Consider the following 21,009-nt stretch of genomic DNA (forward strand, 5'->3'; position numbering starts at 1 on the left):
ATGGTAAAGTGTCTGTCTACAATGCGGGAGATCCAGGTTCGGGTCATAATTATACATCGTACATGGAGTTTTTTGTGGTGCATGCTTCTCTTTAACTTGTGAACTGTAGGACAGGATTTTTGCCTGTTTTGTATACTGCCATTTCCTGATACCTACAGTACTGGCTGGGACGTGACAGGCACCCACTAACTACTGAATGAATGAATGATTGAACCAGAAGGCTAAGAATAGATTAATAGCTGCCCATGTCACAGGATTTCAGGGAAATAATGGATTGGCTAGAGGATCTCACCCCTGTGTAACTAGCTCGTGGTTTAAAGTGAGCAATTAGACACTGGTTTCCTATTTAATTTCCAGTACTCCTCGGAAAAAGTAACACTAAGCTTGGACATGTTGTTGTAGTTTGTTGTTCAGTTGCTCAGTTTGTGTCTGACTCTTTGCGACCCTGTGGACTACAGCACTTTAGGCTTCCTTGTCCTTCACTGTCTCCAGGAGTTTGCTCAAACTCATGTTCATTGAGTTGGTGATGTCATCCAACCATTTCATCCTCTGTGGTCCCCTTCTCCTCCCGCCTTCAATCTTTCCCAGCATCAGAGTTTTTTCTAATGAGTCAGCTCTTTGAATCAAGTGGCCAAAGTATTGGAGCTCCAGCTTCATGCTCATCTTAGTGATTTGCTAACTTAATGTGAATGAGCAGATCCCCTGGAGAAGGGAAAGGCTTCCTACTCCAGTACACTGACCTGGAGAGTTCCATGGACTGTATAGTCCATGGGGTTGCAAAGAGCTGGACACGACTGAGCGACTTCACTTCACTTTCCCTAGGAACACTTTTTAATGAAAGAAGGGGTAGAACATGAATAAACACAGGAGAGTAAAGATGGAAGAAGTGCTGAAAAATAAGAAAAGATGAAATGTAAAGACAGACTGAGTGCATCGTGAGTTTGAACAGGGCAACTTTACTGCTGTGTGGGTTGAGAAATGCTTTGGAATAAATTGCATGGTAATATGTCTGTCAAACTCATTCACGGTTCTGTGACCCCAGGAATTGGTAACATGCAATCATCTGCAACTCAAGATGGGCAGGACTTGAATTTGGTCGATCTCTGGATCCTCAGGACTGTGAGTGGGCCCTCCTGGAGCATTTTAGTGGAGTAAGCTTTCCTCTCTGGAGAGTGTGTTGACCTAATAGCTCAAAGTGCTATCACTTTATGTGCAGTGCACTGTATGTACATGAATTATGTGTATCAGTGTTGCCTCAGTAAACCTGATTAAAAATAAAAATACGCACTAAGCATCTGAGGAAATGTTGAGGATCAGATTCATTTATTATGTGCAGAATTCTAGTTTAGGTAGAAAGTTGTTGAAATCATGGATCCAAAATGATAAATTCAGCTCCTCAGAATAGCTACTAGAGAACAGACAGCTTCTAGCCTTGTATCTGACACATAGTAGTTATTTAATAAATATTTGTGGAGTGTGGGGCGACTGGGGAGAAGACAGAGGAGGGTTTTTTGTGTGTGACTGGTTGGTCATTTAAGTTGTGAATACAACCAAGACTCAGGGTTCCATGGATTGTTTCTGTTTTGAGGCTTGAGATGTTCTCCTGACAGTTGTTACTGCCTTCTAGATGTGTGTACCCGGTCACTATTTAGACAGTGGGAAAATGAGTAAATCTGTGTTCAGAAGAAAAGTAATTTAAAAAAGAGAAATAGAAGACTGCAGTAAACACTTTGTGCATGCCACTTTACCTCCTTGTGTGTCAATTTCCTCATCTGTGAAGTAGTAACAAATTTACTTCATAGGGTTGGTTGGTAAGGTTTAAAAGAGATAACCTCTGAAAGGGTATTTGCATATGGTGGTGCCTGGCACATTGGCTCCATAGGAGTGTTAGCTTTTCCTGCTGGGGACCATGTTTATAGAGATGTAAGGCTGAGAGAGTAGAGCTGAGCTTAAGTCAGTAGAAGAAGTGATGGGCGGTGGGAAGAGGACATATGGGATCTTGTGAAGTGACAAGAAATCTTGTGTTTAATTAACGTGAAAGTCATTAATTGATGGGAGTGATGGGAAACTGGCACAGAGAGCTGGAAGTGCAGCATCTTGTGCGCACAGGTCTGTCCTGACCTTCCTGGAGGGATCAATACAGGGACCTCTTAGTGCCTTCATTTCCCATCACTGAACAGTTGAGCTTAATTTTATTTGTGCTTTTAGTGAAGTGATTTGAGGTCCAGGGACACCTGCTGAGGTGATAGTGTAGGAAAGCACTTCAGAAAGGTCAGATGGAAGACAGATGTGGGCCACAGCAATGTGAATTAAACATTTTGTTTTTCCTGTGGGCCTTTCTATGAATGAGGAATGATCCCCAGGATTGCTCCATCCATTCCAGTGTTCTTTCAGAATCCTGACAGGAGTGGCTCACTAACCACTGATGGAAACAAATGAGCAGCTGGTTGTCACTGCATCTCAAATGGTCTCCCCCGTAGGTAGCCCTTGAATGAGAATTTCCTTAAAACATTCCAGGAAATAGACCATTGTTAACACATTTGGAAAACAAGTATGTGTTGTTCACTCAGTAAACTTCAGATGTGTTTATGGGAGCTTAGATCAATTGAAATGTAATAGGAAATTAAACACTATGTCATATGATAATCTAAAGCATTAGGAGGTTGAAAGTTACTCTAGAACTTCAGGCGACTGTGGTGTGTCATTGGAGGTGAGTCTTTGGTATTTTTTTAAGGTGCCATTTCCAGAGTGTATGGGGGCCTGTGCATGTTTGGAGCAGGAGGAATATGGGGATTCTCTGTGCCTTCCTCCCAGTTTGATTGTAAACCTGAATATGCTCTGAAAATCTTATTTAAAAAACATTATTGTAGAGCTGAGAAAGACCTTGGAACTCATCCAGTCACAACTCTTTACTTTAAAAGCATTAGGAACTGGGGATGAAATATAAGCAGTTTCTTTTTCCCAAAATTACATTGTGAATACAGAGTTTATCTTGATATCTGAATATTTTCTCCCCTAAAACACATTTTTCTTTGTTTTAAAGTAGCTTGTTGGATATCTAAGCAAAGAACATAGTTCTTCTGTGATATACCTATAATGTTGTTTTTATATATTATATTTATATCTACAAGGCCTCCCCTCAAAAATGGGAAAAACTCAATTAGATCAAGATATCAGATATGGAAATCCTTTTATTCCAGAGCCTGGAAATCTCATATTTGTCCACTAGTCATATCCTCTTCCTGGCATTTTTGGTGATGCTCCTGTCTATCATATCACTCAATGACTGTATTCATGTGGGAAAGGAGCACAGGAACTCAAGGAGCAAGTGATGATTAGTGGTTCCCTCCACCTCTCAGCTCATTCACAGATCTACTGAGGGGAACATAAGAGACATCACCACCACCAGCAGTATCACTTACTTTGTGCTTTAAAGATTGCAACATACATTCACAAGTTATGTAACTTTGTTATCACAGCTATCATTTACAGCAGATAGTATGTACTCATTTTGCAATATACAAGTATATCAAATCACCCCATATACCTGAAATTTATATAATGTCATATGACATTTACATCTTACTAAAGTTGGGAAAAATAATATTATTAGCCTAACATTACAGATGTGAGAAGCAGAATTCAAAGAAGCCAGTGAAAGGGTGAGGTTAAGCTCAGATCTTCTGAGTCTAAAATCTGTGCATAATATTATACAATGTAATATAAATCCTAGTTGTGGAAGCTTCACAGACTGCATAACTATATAAGAATAAAAAGAGCAGGTGATATGTAATGAATGAGTAGGTCACATATGAGAGCACCTGACCTGTTGCATAGTTATGGTTGAGCTGGAGTTGAGGGATTATCAGCCTGTGTGCCTCTGAATATATTTGAAACAGTCACCCAGGAAGGCTTTTTGGAGATGATACCTGGAGGAAGTTTGGGATGGTTGAAAAGAAGTGTGGTTACACCAGAGCTGCAGAACAGGATTAAAAAGGCAGTACTACCTTTAACATAAATTGTTGAAACATCTCTGCACCTTAGCCCCAATTCAAACTTTTATGGGTTTAAGAATCACAGAGCTAAGGGGTTGCTGCTGCTGCTAAGTCGCTTCAGTCATGTCTGACTCTGTGCGACCCCATAGACGGCAGCCCACCAGGCTTCCCCGTCCCTGGGATTCTCCAGGCAAGAACACAGGAGTGGGTTGCCATTTCCTTCTCCAATGCATGAAAGTGAAAAGTGAAAGTGAAGTCGCTCAGTTGTGTCCGACTCTGTGTGACCCCATAGACAGCAGCCCACCAGGCTCTGCCATTCATGGAATTTTCCAGGCAAGAGTACTGGAGTGGGGTGCCATTGCCTTCTCCGGAGCTAAGGGGTAAACTGAGCTAAAAGTATCTGAATTTCAGGAGCTTAGCTTTTTTGGAAACCTGCCTCCATCCTTCAGCAGGGCTTCCTCTGTGTTGGCTTCTGTGGGGTAGAAGCAGAGACGACTCACATGTTCTGCCAGCTCAGCAGCCCTGGGAGAGTGACCCTCATTCTTGTCCTTTCCAACAAGAATCATGCTGCTACTCCTCTGTGGTCTGACATTGGTCACATGGCCATTCTTAAATCAGTTACTTGTGACTGGATCTATGTGATGACCACACCCTGTGGTGGTGTGACTGCTGGGAGCCTGAGGTAGGTGGCGTTAATTCTTCAAAGGAAACTTGAGCTGTGGTTACCAAAGAATGAAGAAAAGGTGCTGAGGCAACAAAAACAATAATAAGGTTTAAAAATATATTTTAGAGGCTTCCCTAGCAGTCCGGTGGTTAAAACTCCATACTTCCAATGTAGAGGGCATGGGTTCGATCCCTGGTCGGGGAACTTAAGATCCCACATGCCATGAAGAGATATATATATATAAGAATTCTGATTTTATTTTCCTTTTCTAAAAGTGGGGGAAGGAAGGTGATCTCTTTTAAGGCCTAATTCAGAATAAAGTAGTAAGAAATGCTCCCTGGTAGAATAAAAGTCTTATAAAACTTGAAACAGTAACCTTGAGAAAAATCAGAGCTTTAAAGGAGACAAGGGCTTAGGCAGTGTACAGACAGAAATCATAATGCTACCTGCTTCAGGCCCCAGGAAAACCTAGCTTGTGGTAATCATACCGTGATCCTGTATTGAGCTTCAAGAATACATTGGAGGAAGAATTGAGAGATTTATTAATCGGGCTTCCACTGGTATTTCTTTGTACCATTCACAATTTAAAATTGACAAGTCAGGAATTGAAAGAATCTGGGGCTCCACTAGAATATTGACTGAACACCAAGCCCTTTACTTTATTCTGACTCTCAGTCAAGCTTTAATACATAACAATGGTTTGTCTAAATAACATTGCTGCAGTTCTCAGTAATTGTTAACAATAATAATGCATAAACAATTTTCTATTCAGAGTCAAATACTTTTTTATGCAGATAATTGCTATTTCCTTTATCCTAAAATACATGTTAGATTCTTGCCAGTGGAAATTGAGACATTGGAACTGAAATTAGCAGAAAGCTTTAAGTCCAATAAAGGTATTTAGTCTCAGGAAATATTTAAGGTATCTGCAAACATTGTTTTATTTTTTTCAACAGCTCAGTTTATTCAGTTAGTCTTCTAAGCCAACAAGTAAACCTTCAGCCTTAACAATCACAGCTTCATTATTATTACTTCTCAGATTTGTGCTTGGTCCTTTAAATCTGTCTAAATTGTTCTACAATAATTTCTTGTCCACAACTTGTGTGGCCTCAGGTTTTAAAACAAACTGAGATTGTTACTGCCAATTCCTGACTGCTGTAGTATTTGTAGTAATTGAATGCTAGTGGTTGGAGGTTTAGGAAAGATTTGAGAATAACTGGTTCCAAAAATATCCCTATGTGTGTTTGTGTGTGTTCTCTTGCCTGTGTGAATATGTTGGAGTAGGAAGATGATATGTTTTGATTAGGTGTTTGACTTTATTCAGAGTGTACTTTGGAAAACTTAAAACATTTCAGTGGGATTATAGTCTGTAATAACTGTGTTCTGATAAAACCATGGAGGGTTAACAATTCAGGTGACAGATTATCTCCCGTTCAGTGAATGCTGATTTGTGGACAGATACTTCTCCCTGTTGTGAAGTAGTTCCCCAGGCACCCTCTCTTGAATCTCTTCCACCAGGCAGACAGATGAGAATGAAAAATAAATTCCACATGTGATTTAGTTTAGGGTTTTGTGCATATGTGTGTGTGTGTGTGTGTATGTGTGTGTGTGTCTTTTCTGCTTGTGCGAGCTGTTTAAGCTCAGTGCAAATTCATTAAAAAAGACTCATTGTCTAGTTGTCCTGATAGCATCAACTGGCCCTTTTTCTCTCCTGGTGCAGTGGGACATCCATTACCTTGTAGGGCCTGACTGCTAGGATTGTTCCCAGAGTTCAGGACTGTTGAACCACAATGGGCTCTCCAGGCTTTGTGGCCTTAATAAGCCCCTGTTACTGGCTTTTCAAATATTGGTCTACCTATCAAGCCTGGCCGTGTGTCAGGAGAGGGGAGGCTTTCTTTAGAGCCACCACTGATGGATCACATGCTTTTTCTCAAGAGAGCAAACAAGCACTTTTTTGTTTAGGCTCAGTAATACTTGGCAAAGAAATACAGCTGTAATTATATATCCTAGTTCTTGTTCTTTTCTCCCAATCTGAGTTTTACTCCCCTCACCCTCAACTTTACATAAAAGCAGCTAGCATTGGATCTGAAGTAAATGTCATGAATGAATAATAATTTCTTTCATTTACACAGTAATTAAACCTGTTGAATGCTGACTTAGTGCTTTACTGCACTCTAATTTAACTGGAAGATTTGGCCTTTGTGAATTCACAGAAAAGGGAAAAAATAGAAATTAAATACCTACTGAGACTATTACGGAGGACATTTTTCAGAAGGGTTCTTCCTCCTCCTGTTTCTCTTCATCTCGTGTTTGCCTTCTGCTTCCCGGGATACTTAATACTTAAGAGTTGTTCTGCAAATCATTCTTCAGTTTTTATGCCCAGCAGTGCCCACAGCCAGGCACCTCTGGGTCAAGGCGATTGGCTGCCACTGCAGACAGAAGGCCAAGGGCCTGCTCTGCTGCCTCGGCAGAATTGTTGCTGCTGGTCTTCTGGAGCATTTGAGTTCTTTCTGGCTAGTTTCTACATTCCTTTCCTTCTTAACCCATAGAATTCGAGTTGGTGAGTCCTTCCATCGGTCTTCATGATCATGCTTGACATAATCTGTGACAGCCAAAATATGCCTGAAAGCTGATAGATACATCCAACCCAGCAGTGTTTTGGGAATCTGTACCACTCTACTGGAAATGGCAACCCACTGCAGTATTCTTGCCTGGAAAATCCCATGGACAGAGGACCCTGATAGGCTACAGTCCGTGAGGTCAAGAAGAGTCAGACACGACTGAGCGACTTCACTTTCACTTTCACCACTCTACTGAAAATTTCTGCCTGTGTACAGTCTGAGTCACTCAACTTGTCTTTCCCAGAGTGTCTCTCAGGTGGGTCCACTTTGTTGTGGAGGAAGGTGTTTTACAACACCAGTCAGTTTTCATCATCTTTCACCCTGAGGACTGACTGGCCATTTTAATAAAGACTTCATTCCCAGAGCTCCCTCCTCAGGAGTTTGTAAGTTCCCTCAGCGATAGTCTCTGACCCTGAGAGGGCCCTGCTGTTTACCTGTTGAGCAGAGATTGTTCGACGTGCTGTGTCTCCAGAGGCAGTGCAGGCAGGAACTCTGGCCCCGCCTTCCCAAAGCTGCAGCAGACTCTGTAGAGAGGACCGCCAGCGCTGAGGGCTGTGCCGCAGGGGCCTGTTCTCTGCACTTCTCCTCACAGGAGCCGGCCTTCTGGGCCAAGTGGCCGAGCCTCTGACTCTGAGAGAAAAGTCCTGCTGTGTTTCGTGCAGGTTGTGTGCTGTGTGGGTTGTGGATGGTGAGGGCTCCCTTGCAGTGCTGTCTAGGAGCACTGACTAAGTTTATGGGTGTCGGATACCTGGCACACAGCCAGTCGGTAAATGCTAGTCCTTACCCGCGTCTGGAGACAAAGAGAACACAAGTGTTTAAGTGTTTTTTTTTTTTTGTAAGACAAGTACCCTTCCTCATATACGCCCCTCGTCACTACTCAGGGCCAATGTTTATGTGACTTAATTTTCTTTTCTGTCCCTTCTTCCTCCTGCCCACTCTTCTTCCTTCCCTCCTTCTCAAAAGTTACACCAGACTTATTCAGATCACATTTTTCCTTTATGGAAAGTTCTAAAAACTTAAAAAAACTTGTATTCTAGTATATATTTTTAACATACTTTTCAACTGTATTTGTTAAAATGCAGTTGGAAGCATAGATGTTGTATAGATAAAATAAATAGTTTATGATTGTGGATTTGTTTCAAACACATGAATCTAGGCAAATCCCTGCCTAGATGAATCCATATTCTTTTTCTCTCTCCCTCTCTTTCTATATATATATATGTGTGTGTGTGTGTGCACACATATATATACATAGTTATAAACATAGTTTATACATAGTTATAAACATAGTTTATACATAGTTATAAACATACAATTGTTTTCTATTTTGCCACTGAGTGCTTACTTTGTGCCAGTTCCTATGATAAATGCTTTTAATGCTTTCTTATATTTATTAGATGAGTTTCTTATACTGCTTGATTGTAAGAATTTTTGTAAGGTACCTGTGAAAAACTACATATTTCCTAACCTACCCCTGACTACTGAATCTGGGTATTAGAATCTGAATCTTGAGTTTCCAATCTGGCTCCATGTGGAAATAACCTGAAACTGGAACTTTTAAACAAACTCTATCCCAGTCCATTTAAATTAGCGTGTTTACAGGGTAGGCCTGTGACCTTTAAACTCCTCTGATGACTCTAGGGGCTCCTCTGGTGACTCTTATACCTCAGTCGTAAGTGTACAGATAGGGTGGTAGAGATTTAACGATATAGGTGGTGCTTATTATCTGAAAGTAGAAAATGAACTTTAGTCCATTTAATCCTTACAATAACCCATGAGGCACAGCTGGCATTATCCCTATTTTCAGATGAGAAATCAGAGGTTTGGAGAGACACGATATCAAGAATGGGTCACGTGTTCTTTTAAATCTTGCAGTCTAAGAGTACACTTAGTATCACCATGCATGATCACAAACTACGTATGAAATGCTGGTTTAGACATGGACTTAAATTGACCAACTCAGCGTGCCTCAGAGCCAAGTACTTGTTTGCCAAGTTCTTTTGTATGTAGACACCTGCAAATAGACATCAGAAGTCCATTTTGTAAAGTCAGTGGCAAAGAGAATGAGCTTGACATTTGGGATTTGTTACTGACCCACAGACTTGGGTGGACTTTGAGTGACTTAGAGGTCAGATACAATTTAATATTCTGCCATTTCTAGAGATTTTTCTGTGAAACACTTTGGTTTGTATTTCATGATCCCTGCCTTCTCAGCCGTGAATTTCTTTTTGAATGCGTCCCACTCCACCACTTGTTTTCAAGTGGCTTTGTTGCAGGTGCTGTGAATGCAGAGGAGTGACTTGGTCATTCTTTCTCTGTAGAAATGATGACAATGTGGAGCCAATTTACCTCCAGCTATAAATATGACCACATTCACATTTTAAAAAACACGTCCTGTAATTCTAAGAGCTCTCTGAGGTGGGAGGAGGGGAACCTATGTCTAGCCTTCTAAATGGATGTTGCCCTTCAGTTAGAGCCCAGGACTTCTCCATAGTTTTCATGTATTTGAGCAAGTTCCTTAAAAGTGCTTGGTTCTGTGGATTTGAAATTATTAATTTGACTCTTATAATGGTTTAAATAACCATGCTTGTGCCTCCATATGTGTATTCATTTTTTTAGCGAATATTTCTTGACCCATGTGTCAGGTACAGTTCTAAATAGTGGGCTGATGATATCCAAACTAAGCAGGAAAAAATCTCCTGTCATTGAGCTTAGATTCTAATGAATAATGCAAGAAAAAAAAGTTAAGTACATAAATCTTTAAGTGTTTTGGAAGGTAAAAATTCTAGATAGAAAGCATGTAAAGAGGAAAACCTCTCTATGTAGTTGGAGAATAGTGAATTTTTTAATAATGCAGTCAGGTTGGACCTTATTGAGGGAACTTATAGCCAGGATTTGCTGGAGGTAAGGGAGTAGTAAGCCATGCAGATATCTGAGAGAGGTCACTTCAGACAGAAAACACCTCCACTGTCACCTCTCCTCAGTGTGTGAGGCTTAGCAAGGAGACCTGGGTTCTGTAAGATGCGTCTTACATGAAATTTTGCCATTAGCAACTACATGGATGAACTTGCAGGGTGTTATGCTAAGTGAGATACGTCAGAGAGAGAAAGACAAATACTGTTTGATAGCACCTATTTGTATTTGTTATATATAAAATTGTACACAAGCAAATGCAAAACTCATGCCCAAATTGTTCTACTATATCAGTTGTATTGCAACACAGTTTTTTTTTTTTTAAGAATTAGCTTAATAATCAGAGCTCTCTGTACATAGAGATATGATCAGTCTAATATAATGACAGAATTGCAAACAATAAAATGAGTATAATTTGCAAAGGAGAGAAATGGCAGGAGTTAGAAGAGGTAAACAGTGGTGGGATCAAAATGATTTTTGTATCATGTGTCACTCACTAGGCCCTCAGATTGTGCTGTAATCATACTGTTCTCTATTCTGGCTTTTAAATTTAAAGAGCTAAGTCAAGTTATTACAGATAAAAATGTCAGTCGTGTCCAGCTGTACAAATTATTAGCCACAAAATTCAAAGAACAGCAGTGGAAAGTCTAATCCTAATGCACAGTTGAAAATACCTTTCTGGGCTCTCATCTCAGAGATGAGGCTTTTGCCTTCTTCACCCAAAGGATGGTGTGGGAATTGTTTGGAATGAAGAAGCAGGGCAGAGATGTAATTCAACTTTGTGTTCTCCCATCATATTCTTATTCCAGTGGAGAGATGTATCTTTTCTATCTTTAGCTCAAATTATCAAACACAAATTGGAGCAAGGATAATAAAACCAGATGACTAGGAGAGTCCCATCTGCCCCCTCACCAACCTTTCTCTGTTCAGTGTCGTTTCTACCCATATTAGCAGATGGCACCAGTTCTTGGCCAGTGTCTCTAGTTATCTAAGGGATTGTTCTTTTGCCCGCCTCCTTTAATACAACAGTAGAAAAATTGGTCATGACTCACTCTATGCCCATTGGCCAAGGCTCTGATTCCTGAGAACTAGACAGAAGCTTGGAATTCAACCAAACCTTCTGTAATGCATTACAATGATCTGCCTGACAGCAGAAAGCTGGGTTGATTTAAACTTGAGCTTTTATATACTGGAAGGTTTGTTCAGTGCTGGCTAGAAAAAGCTAATAGTAACAAATCTCAAAAACCTTAAAAAAGAAAAAGCAAAGGCTTTCTTGAGTTTTGTTCTGAGAATGCTGGTTACTTCTAATGGTGAGTGGTGTAGCGCTATATGATGCAAATTGCAGGACTCTTTAGTTCCAGTTCTGCATTTGACCTCTCTGTAAAGGAAAGTGAGCTTCTGACTAAACATGGGAGAGTGAGATTTGACAGATGACATGGAAGGTGAAAGGTGAAAGAGTAGGTTGTGAGGGAGCATCTGTTTACTGCAGAGCGTGGAGTCCTGGCTCTTGAGGCCAGTGGATTATAGACTCACCATCATCTTTGAAGCAGTGTGTTTTGACTTTAGTAAAAACAGTGTAAGTAAATTCTGTAACCTTTTCTTTGGGTCCTGGACAGTATTTCAGAACAAGTGACAGTTGACTAAGCACTGAGAAAAAAGTACAGTCCTTACAGAAAGCCAGATATACCCTTCAGTTCTTTCTTTAGCAAGACTGTTGGACAGTAACTCAAGGGCATGTCATAGACACAATTCATTTGGACTTCAGCAAGATTTTTGCCTTGTCTTCCTTGATTCTATTGTGAACAATTAGAAAAATACAGGTTCGGTGGCATGATTATCAAGATATATAATTTCATTATTATTTCACTGGTTAAGAACATTTGTTTCACTCTGGATAGAACTAAGATCATTGCATAAATGCCTATCCTTCTGTCTATCATATTTAAATTTTGTCTTTGCAATGAAGCTGTAGTCACAAATGTTTCAAAAATAGTTCAGTCGCTCAGTCATGTCCAACTCTTTGAGACCCTATGAACCGCAGCATGCCAGGTCTCCCTGTCCATCACCAACTCCTGGAGTCCACTCAAACCCATGTCCCTTGAGTTGGTTAAATCATAAATATGCTGGGTGGGAAAAACAGGACACAGCTGGATTTTGACTATCTGGGTAGTGACCAAATTAAGGTGAAAAGGTAAGAGTTAGGTAAACTTAGGTTCAAAACCCAGCCATGAAAAAAGAAAATAGAGAGGGGAGACACAATTTTCAGCTGACACATTTAGTGAGTCAGCAGTGTGTCTTTCACAATAAAACTACTGGTGTTTTTGAGTACCTTAATAGAAACATAGAATGAAGTAGTGGATGTGTGACTGTTTTGTGTATGTTTGAGGAGGAGGGGATAGATAGGAACATTTGAAGTAAGTTTTCCCCAGCATCACAGATAGTATTAATGTTCACATTCTGCACATTTTGGTGTATTTGTAAATCACCTCTAATCTTTAACGGAGAAGGCAATGGCAACCCACTCCAGTACTCTTGCCTGGAAAATCCCATGGACGGAGGAGCCTGCAGTCCATGGGGTTGCTAGGAGGCTGGGTACGACTGAGTGACTTCACTTTCACTTTTCACTTTCATGCATCAGAGAAGGAAATGGCAACCCACTCCAGTACTCTTGCCTGGAGAATCCCAGGGACGGGGGAGCCTGGTGGGCTGCTGTCTATGGGGTTGCACAGAGTTGGACATGACTGAAGCGACTTAGCAGCAGCAGCTAATCTTTAAATTGAAAAGATCCAAATAGCTGTGAAAATTCATTGGATTTAAAAGCTGCTTTGGCAAGGGGAAAGCAAAACTGTACTTAAAGAGGGATTTTCAGAGAGTAGTTTTAAAGACATTTAACTTGTCTAATGTCAAGTTAAAACAATTTAAGTAGTTACAAGAACAAGTCCTTGTAGGGTGTATGAAAAATTGGTAGTCACATGAAAGTTTGAGGAAACTTAACAGAAAGCAACTTTCAAGGTGTAAGGTATGAAGTTTGCACATATTATCATGGGATAAGTTTAAAAATGTAGTCCCATATGTATGTTTTGCTTACCATGTGTGTGCCATATACCGTAAGCCATCAGAGATTCAGAATTTATAAATGGCGTGCTTCCTGTTTAGTAAAAAGTAATTAGTTAAGGAGGAACTGGAAAAAGTTTGAAGGTTAACGGGATAAGAAATTGATCAGCAAGGCAGGTAAGAAAGGGCTTCGGAATTTCTCATGCTTCATTGGTAGAAATAGCAAAGATGAACTAGGATGAGAATCATGAGTCTGAGGTTTTGGCAGGCTTAGAAGCACAGCCTTTTAAAATTGATTTTTGGAAACTGCTCTTTATTACCCACTTACAACATCTTATTCAGATTTGTGGCACAGGTTCCTTCTAGTTGTAAAATTCACCTGGTACTTAGAGATTATCATTCTAATTCATTACTTTTATCCTGGAAAACTGGGACTTGATGGTCTGGTTACCTTGTAATGTGTTTGGATTTAATTTAGTTCACTAAAATTTTTATATTGATAGCAGCCTTCCCTGGGGTCTGTAATACCCTGGAGGTAAAGAACATACTTGATCTCAGCATTTCTTTAGGGCCTGGCCCTTTCCCTCGGACATAGTAGGCACCTAATAAATATTTATGAAAAAGTATTGAGATAAGTATTAAGATCGAAATCCTCATCATACACAGTAGAAAATCAAGTCTCTGGTTGTTTGTGTGGTCCAGCATTTCAGAGCAGAAAGGAGCCTTAGAAGGGAACACATACAACTCCTCTATTTCACACATGGGGAGAGGAGAATTCCTGAAATTTAACAGGGGAGCTGCTGTCTGAATGTTGCAACTGGCATGTTGTCTCAGGAGTTATTGCTGATTCTCTTGGGACTCAGGATGATTTGGAGAAAGTTGAATCAGTATCTTCAGGTCTGTGCTGGTTTTTTCCTACCCTAGCACACCTTCAGCATCCAGAGTGCATTCCTCTTTAGTAGTTCTATCTCTTCTTGAACACGTGAGTTCAAACCCACAGTTTTGCTTTTATCTTTAAGTGCTGTTTAACATTCAGGCACTACACCGTGCAGTGCAGACACCAATTAAAGGAACAGTTTTTTGTAACCAGCCTGTTTACAGTCTATATGCCTTGGTGGTGGTGGTGGTGTGCAGTGGCTGAGTCATGTCAGACTCTTTGCGACCTTGTAGACTGCAGCACACCAGCCTTCCTGGTCCTTCACCATCTCCTGGAGTGTCCTCAGTCTTGCGTCCATTGAGTTGGTGATGCTTTGGTGATGACCTGTTAATGTGATCCTGGCCAGCTGCTGGTTGTTCCTCAGTCTTATATCCATTGAGTGGGTGATGCTTTGGTGATGCCCTGTTAATGTGATCCTGGCCAGCTACTGGTTGTTTGACTGCATCAAACATTGAGTTACTTCATGTGATACTGTTTCATATTTATGTTTGGTATCTTGTTTTGTTCAGTCAACTAACGAAAAAATTATAATCACACGTGAAAATTTTGTTATATGGCTCTTAATTAAAGCATAGAGTTGAAATGAGTATCAAGCGGATTTTTTTTAATTGCAGAGAATTTCATTAAATGTTTAAGTTAGGATGGTTTCAACTATGAGTGTTAGAAAACCTAACTCAAACTTGCTTAACCAGTAAGGAAACTTATGGGGTCACCAAGTTCAGAAGTGGGGAGGGCCTCAGGTAGGTTAATTCAGTGACTTAGTGTGTATCTGTCCTCAGAGACCTCATTTCTTCCTGTCTCATCTGTTAGCTATCTGTGCATAGTTATTAGTGGCTGCCGGGGCCTCACGCTTTGCTCATAGCTAATTGTAGAAATGTGGGAGTGTGGGCCAGGGAGATTGAGAGAGATTGAAGGGAAAATGACTTCTTTCCCAGACAGAGGCAAAGATCTCCCCTCTGCCTCTGGACAAATTGGGGGCATGAGCATAAAAAACTGTCCTTTTGGGTTGGCGTGTCTGGATTGATTTAGGCCTGAGTTCCAGACCAATTGCTGGCAGAGAGGATGAAAGGACTTTGATGGGCTTAACTAGGCCTGGAGCTGGAGTTATGTCCTCAAGGGCAAAGCCCCAACACAGTAGGGGAAGGGTAGAATGAAGGTTGGGGAGTCAATCTCAGTTGGGCTTTGAGTGGCTCTCAAACCAGTGATCACAGTTGGCTAAATCTCTTATCCACAGCAGTACTGGTTTCCTCTGTAAAAAGTGTTACTCCAGACTGTCAAGATGAGAAAGGTACAGCCAAATGCATCAGTTATAGATTGCTTGCCTCTAACCATTGCTTGTGTTTTAACTTTGGTAAGTCAAGGAGTACGGAGTGAATGATCGTAAGACACTCCCCTCAAGGGAACTTGGGAATTGGTAGAAAAGCAGAAAAGAAACAACTGCTAAATAAGGTTTCTTGTCAAATGTGCAGTTCAGGGATGCTGACTTGTAGGAATTCAAGTTGGGTTTTTGGAGAGAACACGGCCTCTCTGGTATCCCCCAGCATCACTGGAGTGGCTGCTTTTCTTTCTTGCCCTGGGGTAAGTGAAGCATTTTGATTATAATTTAATGCAACATGGTTTATAATTTATAAAAGGTCACTTCAGTTTAAAAACTTTCATCCATGCTCTGAGCTACCTAAGATCCAGCGCTGATCCTTAAAGGAGCTTTGGGAAGGGTAAGGAAAGCTTATCCATTCTCTTCCATTCTGCTGCTCATTGTGTGGCCATGTGCTCTTTGTGCCTCTTTGCCTGGCCTCTCAAAACTGAAGAAATAAAGGACTTTCTGCATATAGCAAGGTGAGACAATGCCAGGTCTGTCAAGATCAAGGAAAATAAGAATAACAGGAAATTTAAAGGTCAATTCAGAAGATACCTTTACACCTTGGTCATCATAGACAAAGGGAAAGCCGAGAAGCTGAAGCAGTCCTAGTCGCCTGGTTGGGCAGTGAAGGAGCTGAAATGAACCAGGCGTGCTGATTTGAACTGTATAATGGTTTAACAAAAATTCTTTTTAAAAAGGTGTCTGTGTGTTTGAGGGAAAAGGAGAGTGCTAGGTATGAACAAGGGGGGTGGTGATATTGTTTAGTCGCTAAGTCATGTCCAACTCTTTGTGTCCTCATGGACTACAGCCCATCAGGCTTCTCTGTCCATGGGATTTCCCAGGTAAGAATACTGGAGTAGGTTGCCATTTCCTTCTCCAGGGGAACTTCCCAACCAGGGACCGAACTTGCGTCTCCTGCATTGCAGATGGATTCTGAGGCATCTGGGTGTAGTTGACTATAATTGGAGGCAAGATGATATAACTGTCTAGAGGGACGAGTCTGTGTTGGATGCATGACTGAAGTTATCACACAGCAGATTAGCGCACTGTCTTAAAGGGCAAATAGAACTTTGACAGGTCAAAATGAGGGTGTTTCAAAAACAGACAGTAGTTTGTATAAAGCCTGTAGAGTCCTAAAATATGTAGTGTGAATATGCAGCAGCAATTTGGAAGATAGACGCTTACTCCTCGGAAGGAAAGTTATGACCAACCTAGACAACATTAAAAAGCAGAGATGTTACTTTGCCAACAAAAGTCCGTCTAGTCAAGGCTGTGGTTTTTCCAGCAGTCATGTATGGATGTGAAAGTTGAACTGTAAAGAAAGCTGAGCACTGAAGAATTGATGATTTTGAACTGTGGGGTTAGAGACGACTCTTGAGAGTCCCTTGGACTGCAAGGAGATCCATCCAGTCCATCCTAAAGGAGATCAGTCCTGGGTGTTCATTGGAAGGACTGATGTTGAAGCTGAAACTCCAGTATTTTGGCCACCTGATGCAAAGAGCTGACTCATTTGAAAAGACCGTGATGCTGGGAAAGATTGAGGGCAGGAGGAGAAGGGAACGACAGAGGATGAGATGGTTGGATGGCATCACCGACTCAATGGACATGAGTTTGGGTAAACTCCAGGAGTCGGTGATGGTCAGGGAGGCCTGGTGTGCTGCAGTCCATGGGGTTGCAAAGAGTTGGACATGACTGAGCAACTGAACTGAAGGGACACAGGAGGATAAAGGATCCAGGTGTGTCTGTTGGGATCACAGCATGTCAAATCCAAAATAAAATATATATATGTTGTGGTAGGCAATAGTGAGCCATTAAAAAAGTAAAAAATGATTTTGGGACTTTGTTTAAACAGCACATGGCAAGAACAGTCTATATTTATTTTACTTTATTTCTTGTAAACTGAACAGTGAATACTGTTTGAGTTCATGGGAAAGACTCACTCTCTCAGAGAGGGAACTTTGGGAAACGTTCTGGAGATGGAATCCAACCTGAGTTGTAAAGGTTGAGCTGACCTGATGGAGAACAGAGGGGAGCTTGCACTGTGTACCACACACAAGACCACGTAGGCTGATGGAGCCTGAAGTGATGCAATGCCCAGACATGATCTGTGACATCCAATAAAGTGTTAAATTTTACCCAATATAATTTTAGTATATTTTATGAGCATATTCCAGAGTTCTAAGAAAACTGGTTTTGTATCTTTAACACATGGGATAATGCTAAATGAGAATATTTTATTAACTTTGTATGTCAGTCCTTTGAAATTCTGACATTGGGCTGTGTGTGTATCATTTAGAACATTTCTGACTCCATAAACCCAGAGTTTAAAGTTAGAGAAAGGCGCGCATGTGGCAGTGCTTAGTGCCCTGCCTCAGGAAGCACCTCCCACTGTTTCCACGTGGTCGTTAGATGCCTGGGCCTCCCCATCCCCTGAACTCTGATCATCGCAGAGATTTTATTCCTCAGCTCTTTAGAAGTTCTACTCCAAATCTAATGTTAGTTTAACTGCCAAATGACGGAATCCAGAGCACATGGTAAGTATTACTTGAAATCGACAACTGGAAAAAGTTTCACAGAGGCTCACATGATGCTGTTTGTACATTTTTTTTTTCTTCCACAGTGACACTTAAAATTCATCCCACATTGCCTGTAGGAGAGAGGAGGGGGAGAAGCCCTGTTGTTTGATAGCTTTGTATGTTCCTCCGAAGAAAGAGAGTGCTTGAAAAAAAGAAAGGCAGGCTTTCAGATGTTGTCTGAACAAAGATATGGAAATGTGAGACGAGGGCAGCATCTGGAGGTTTTCAAACACTGGAACACAGGCTGCACGCTTCTTTTGCTGTTGGAGGAGTGAAAAGCTGTTTCCTGTCATTTCCCATCTTGTCACTTCTAGGACCAACATCTTGCTACTTCTTGCACCAGCTGCTGTTGTTGTTGTATTTTTTTCCCTCTTCCCTCCACAGACAGATGGTACAAGAGCTTTGATAATGCTCCCCCCAGTTCTAAAGAAGGTTGCTTGTGTGGTACCTCTATAGAATGATCCTGTACCCCGATCACTCACTTTACGCCCCCGTCACCCACTCTATCCTGTTAGCAGAGTCTGAAGGAAGCAGAAGGGATCTGGTGGAGGCTTTTAACAGCATGCTCTCTCATGGCTGGTGGAGATGCCTTATGGAAACCTCACCTCTGCCAGGGCAGCCCTTTTGTTTCTGAGGTTTCACTCCAAAAGAGGGAAGAGGTGAAGAGAGTCAGCTTTGCTATCTTTGCCTCCGTAAGAACCAGGGATTTCTGATCGTGCTTTCTGTGTACTCTGAACCCAGAATAGGAGTTCTGACATCCTTGTTTCCCTCCCTAGATTTTAGCTAAGTAGAATTGGGCACAGGTGATGTACAGATGACCCTTGAACAACACAGTTGGAATTGTGCAGGTCTACCGATAAGCAGATATTTTCTAATACGTAGGTACCACAGTACTGCATGATCCGTGGTTGGTTAAATCTGTGGATGTAGAACCACTGATAAGGATGGCAGACTGTACAGTTAACTTGGATTTTTGACTTTGTGCTTAGGGGTGGGGAAGGTGGGGAATGTGCCAATGCCCCTAATTCATACATTGTTCAAGGGTCTACTTTACTATCATTTCAGAGGGCTAGATATTTATCTTCAATTGCTCTCTTTACACCTGTTACTTTAAATATTTTTCTTGGGTTTCTCAGTGAGGATCAGAACTTAGAAATGCAGGATACCTGAATAGATACATTGAGGAGATAATCGTTGGAAACAACTTTGGTTTTGTTTAATTTTATTGTATTTATCATTACAAAGTAAAAATAACAACTGCAGGTATGGAGCTTCTCCCTTCTTTTCCTCAGAATGATAGCTGTTTTTCCAAGAAGTAACATACTCTTTGTAGAAAACTTACAAATCTGTTATAGAAGAAGTAAAATTGTCTGTAATTCTGGAATGATCACTCTTACCTTTGGTATATTTCCTTGTAGATTTTCCTTCAGGGTCATGGTATATGTATTCCTCTTGTTCACCAGAACAAAATGCTTTGGTCACTTGTTAGGATGGATTTGGTGGTAGTGATAGTGGTGGTGTAATGATGATAGCTAATTTCATCCAACATTTATTATATAGCAGTCACTGTAGTACATGTTTTACATGCATTGCACATTTCAATTCTCATATCAGTCTAGAAGTGAAATTGAAAATGAAAGTCTCTCAGTCGTGTCCGACTCTGTACTGTAGCCCTCCAGGCTCTTCTGTCCATGGAATCCCCCAGGTCAGAATATTGGAGTGGGTAGCCATTCCCTTCTCTAGGGGATCTTCCCAAACCTGGGTCTCCTACACTGCAGGCAGATTCTTTACCACTAGTACCACTTGGGAAGCCCATTAATCCAAAAGCAAGAATGAATTTATCTATAGTTTAGACATGAGTCAAGCGGAGGCAGAAAAACACTGTGTAGCTTGCCCAAGGTCACAAAGTGCATGTAAGGTGAAGTCAGGACTTGAATCTGGATGGTTTGTCTCTGAAATTCATGCTGTTTACTATTTGTCCGTCTTTAAAAAGTCTGAGTATATTTAAGACACTTGATACATATTGCCTCAGGTTTCTTGGCGGGGGAGGGGGAGCAGGGTGCTGTGCTGGGTTTCCTCTAGCTGCAGCAAGCGAGGGCTGCTCTCTAGTTGCGATGTGCAGGCTTCTCGTTGTGGTGGCTTCTCTCGTTGTGGAGCACGGGCTCTAGAGCTCGTGGACTTGATCGCTGTGGCTCCTGGGATCTGGAGCACAGGCTCGGTAATAGTTGTGGCTCAAGGGCTTAGTAGCTTCGAGGCATGGTGGATCTTTCCAGGTCAGGGATTGAACTTGTGTCTCCTGCATTGGCAGGCGGATTCCTCACCACTGAGCCACCAAGGAAGCCCTGTAAGATTTTTTTTTTTTAATCAGTTCATATTTCCTGCATTCATAAGATTGCTTATTGTGGCCTTGCTACCTTCAGATATCACCAGATGTGCTTTACCTTTATAGATGTTTGAAGTGATTGATCACTCACTTTTTCCATATTCGTTTTCTTACTAGAAAGATTGGACATTTTTCATGTGATATTGATCATTTGTATTTCATCTGTAAATTGTTCTGTCCTACTGCTTTTATTGGCTAGTTAAATTTTTTGTAAAACTTACCATACACGTTAACCCTTCATCTCATTTGTTTAAAATATGTTTTCTTCTGCTACTTGCTTTCATATTTTTGAACAAACTACTTATATGACTGTTTTAAGTATGTACATGTCCATATATTTTTTTCCTGTATACCCCTCTCACATATCATCAATTTTAGCTTGTATTTTCCTTTATTTTATGGTTTTATTACTTGTAGACAACTCTTCAGTTCCTATCTGGAATTTATTTTAATGTATGACCTGAGGTGAGACCCTGGTTTTATTATATTATTGATAGGTAATCCTT

The 21,009-nt window shown here is 41.0% G+C and overlaps 1 protein-coding gene and 1 pseudogene across 1 annotated transcript in view; both read left to right on the forward strand.

Annotated features, from left to right (window-relative positions):
• The window catches only part of AUTS2 (activator of transcription and developmental regulator AUTS2), a 1,212,191-nt gene that overhangs the window by 393,734 nt on the left and 797,448 nt on the right, over positions 1–21,009 (forward strand).
• LOC102265087 (large ribosomal subunit protein eL38 pseudogene) lies at positions 15,950–16,186 on the forward strand (annotated as a pseudogene).

This window comes from Bos mutus, chromosome 25 (genome assembly GCF_027580195.1).
Source record: "Bos mutus isolate GX-2022 chromosome 25, NWIPB_WYAK_1.1, whole genome shotgun sequence".
Taxonomy (NCBI): domain Eukaryota; kingdom Metazoa; phylum Chordata; class Mammalia; order Artiodactyla; family Bovidae; genus Bos; species Bos mutus.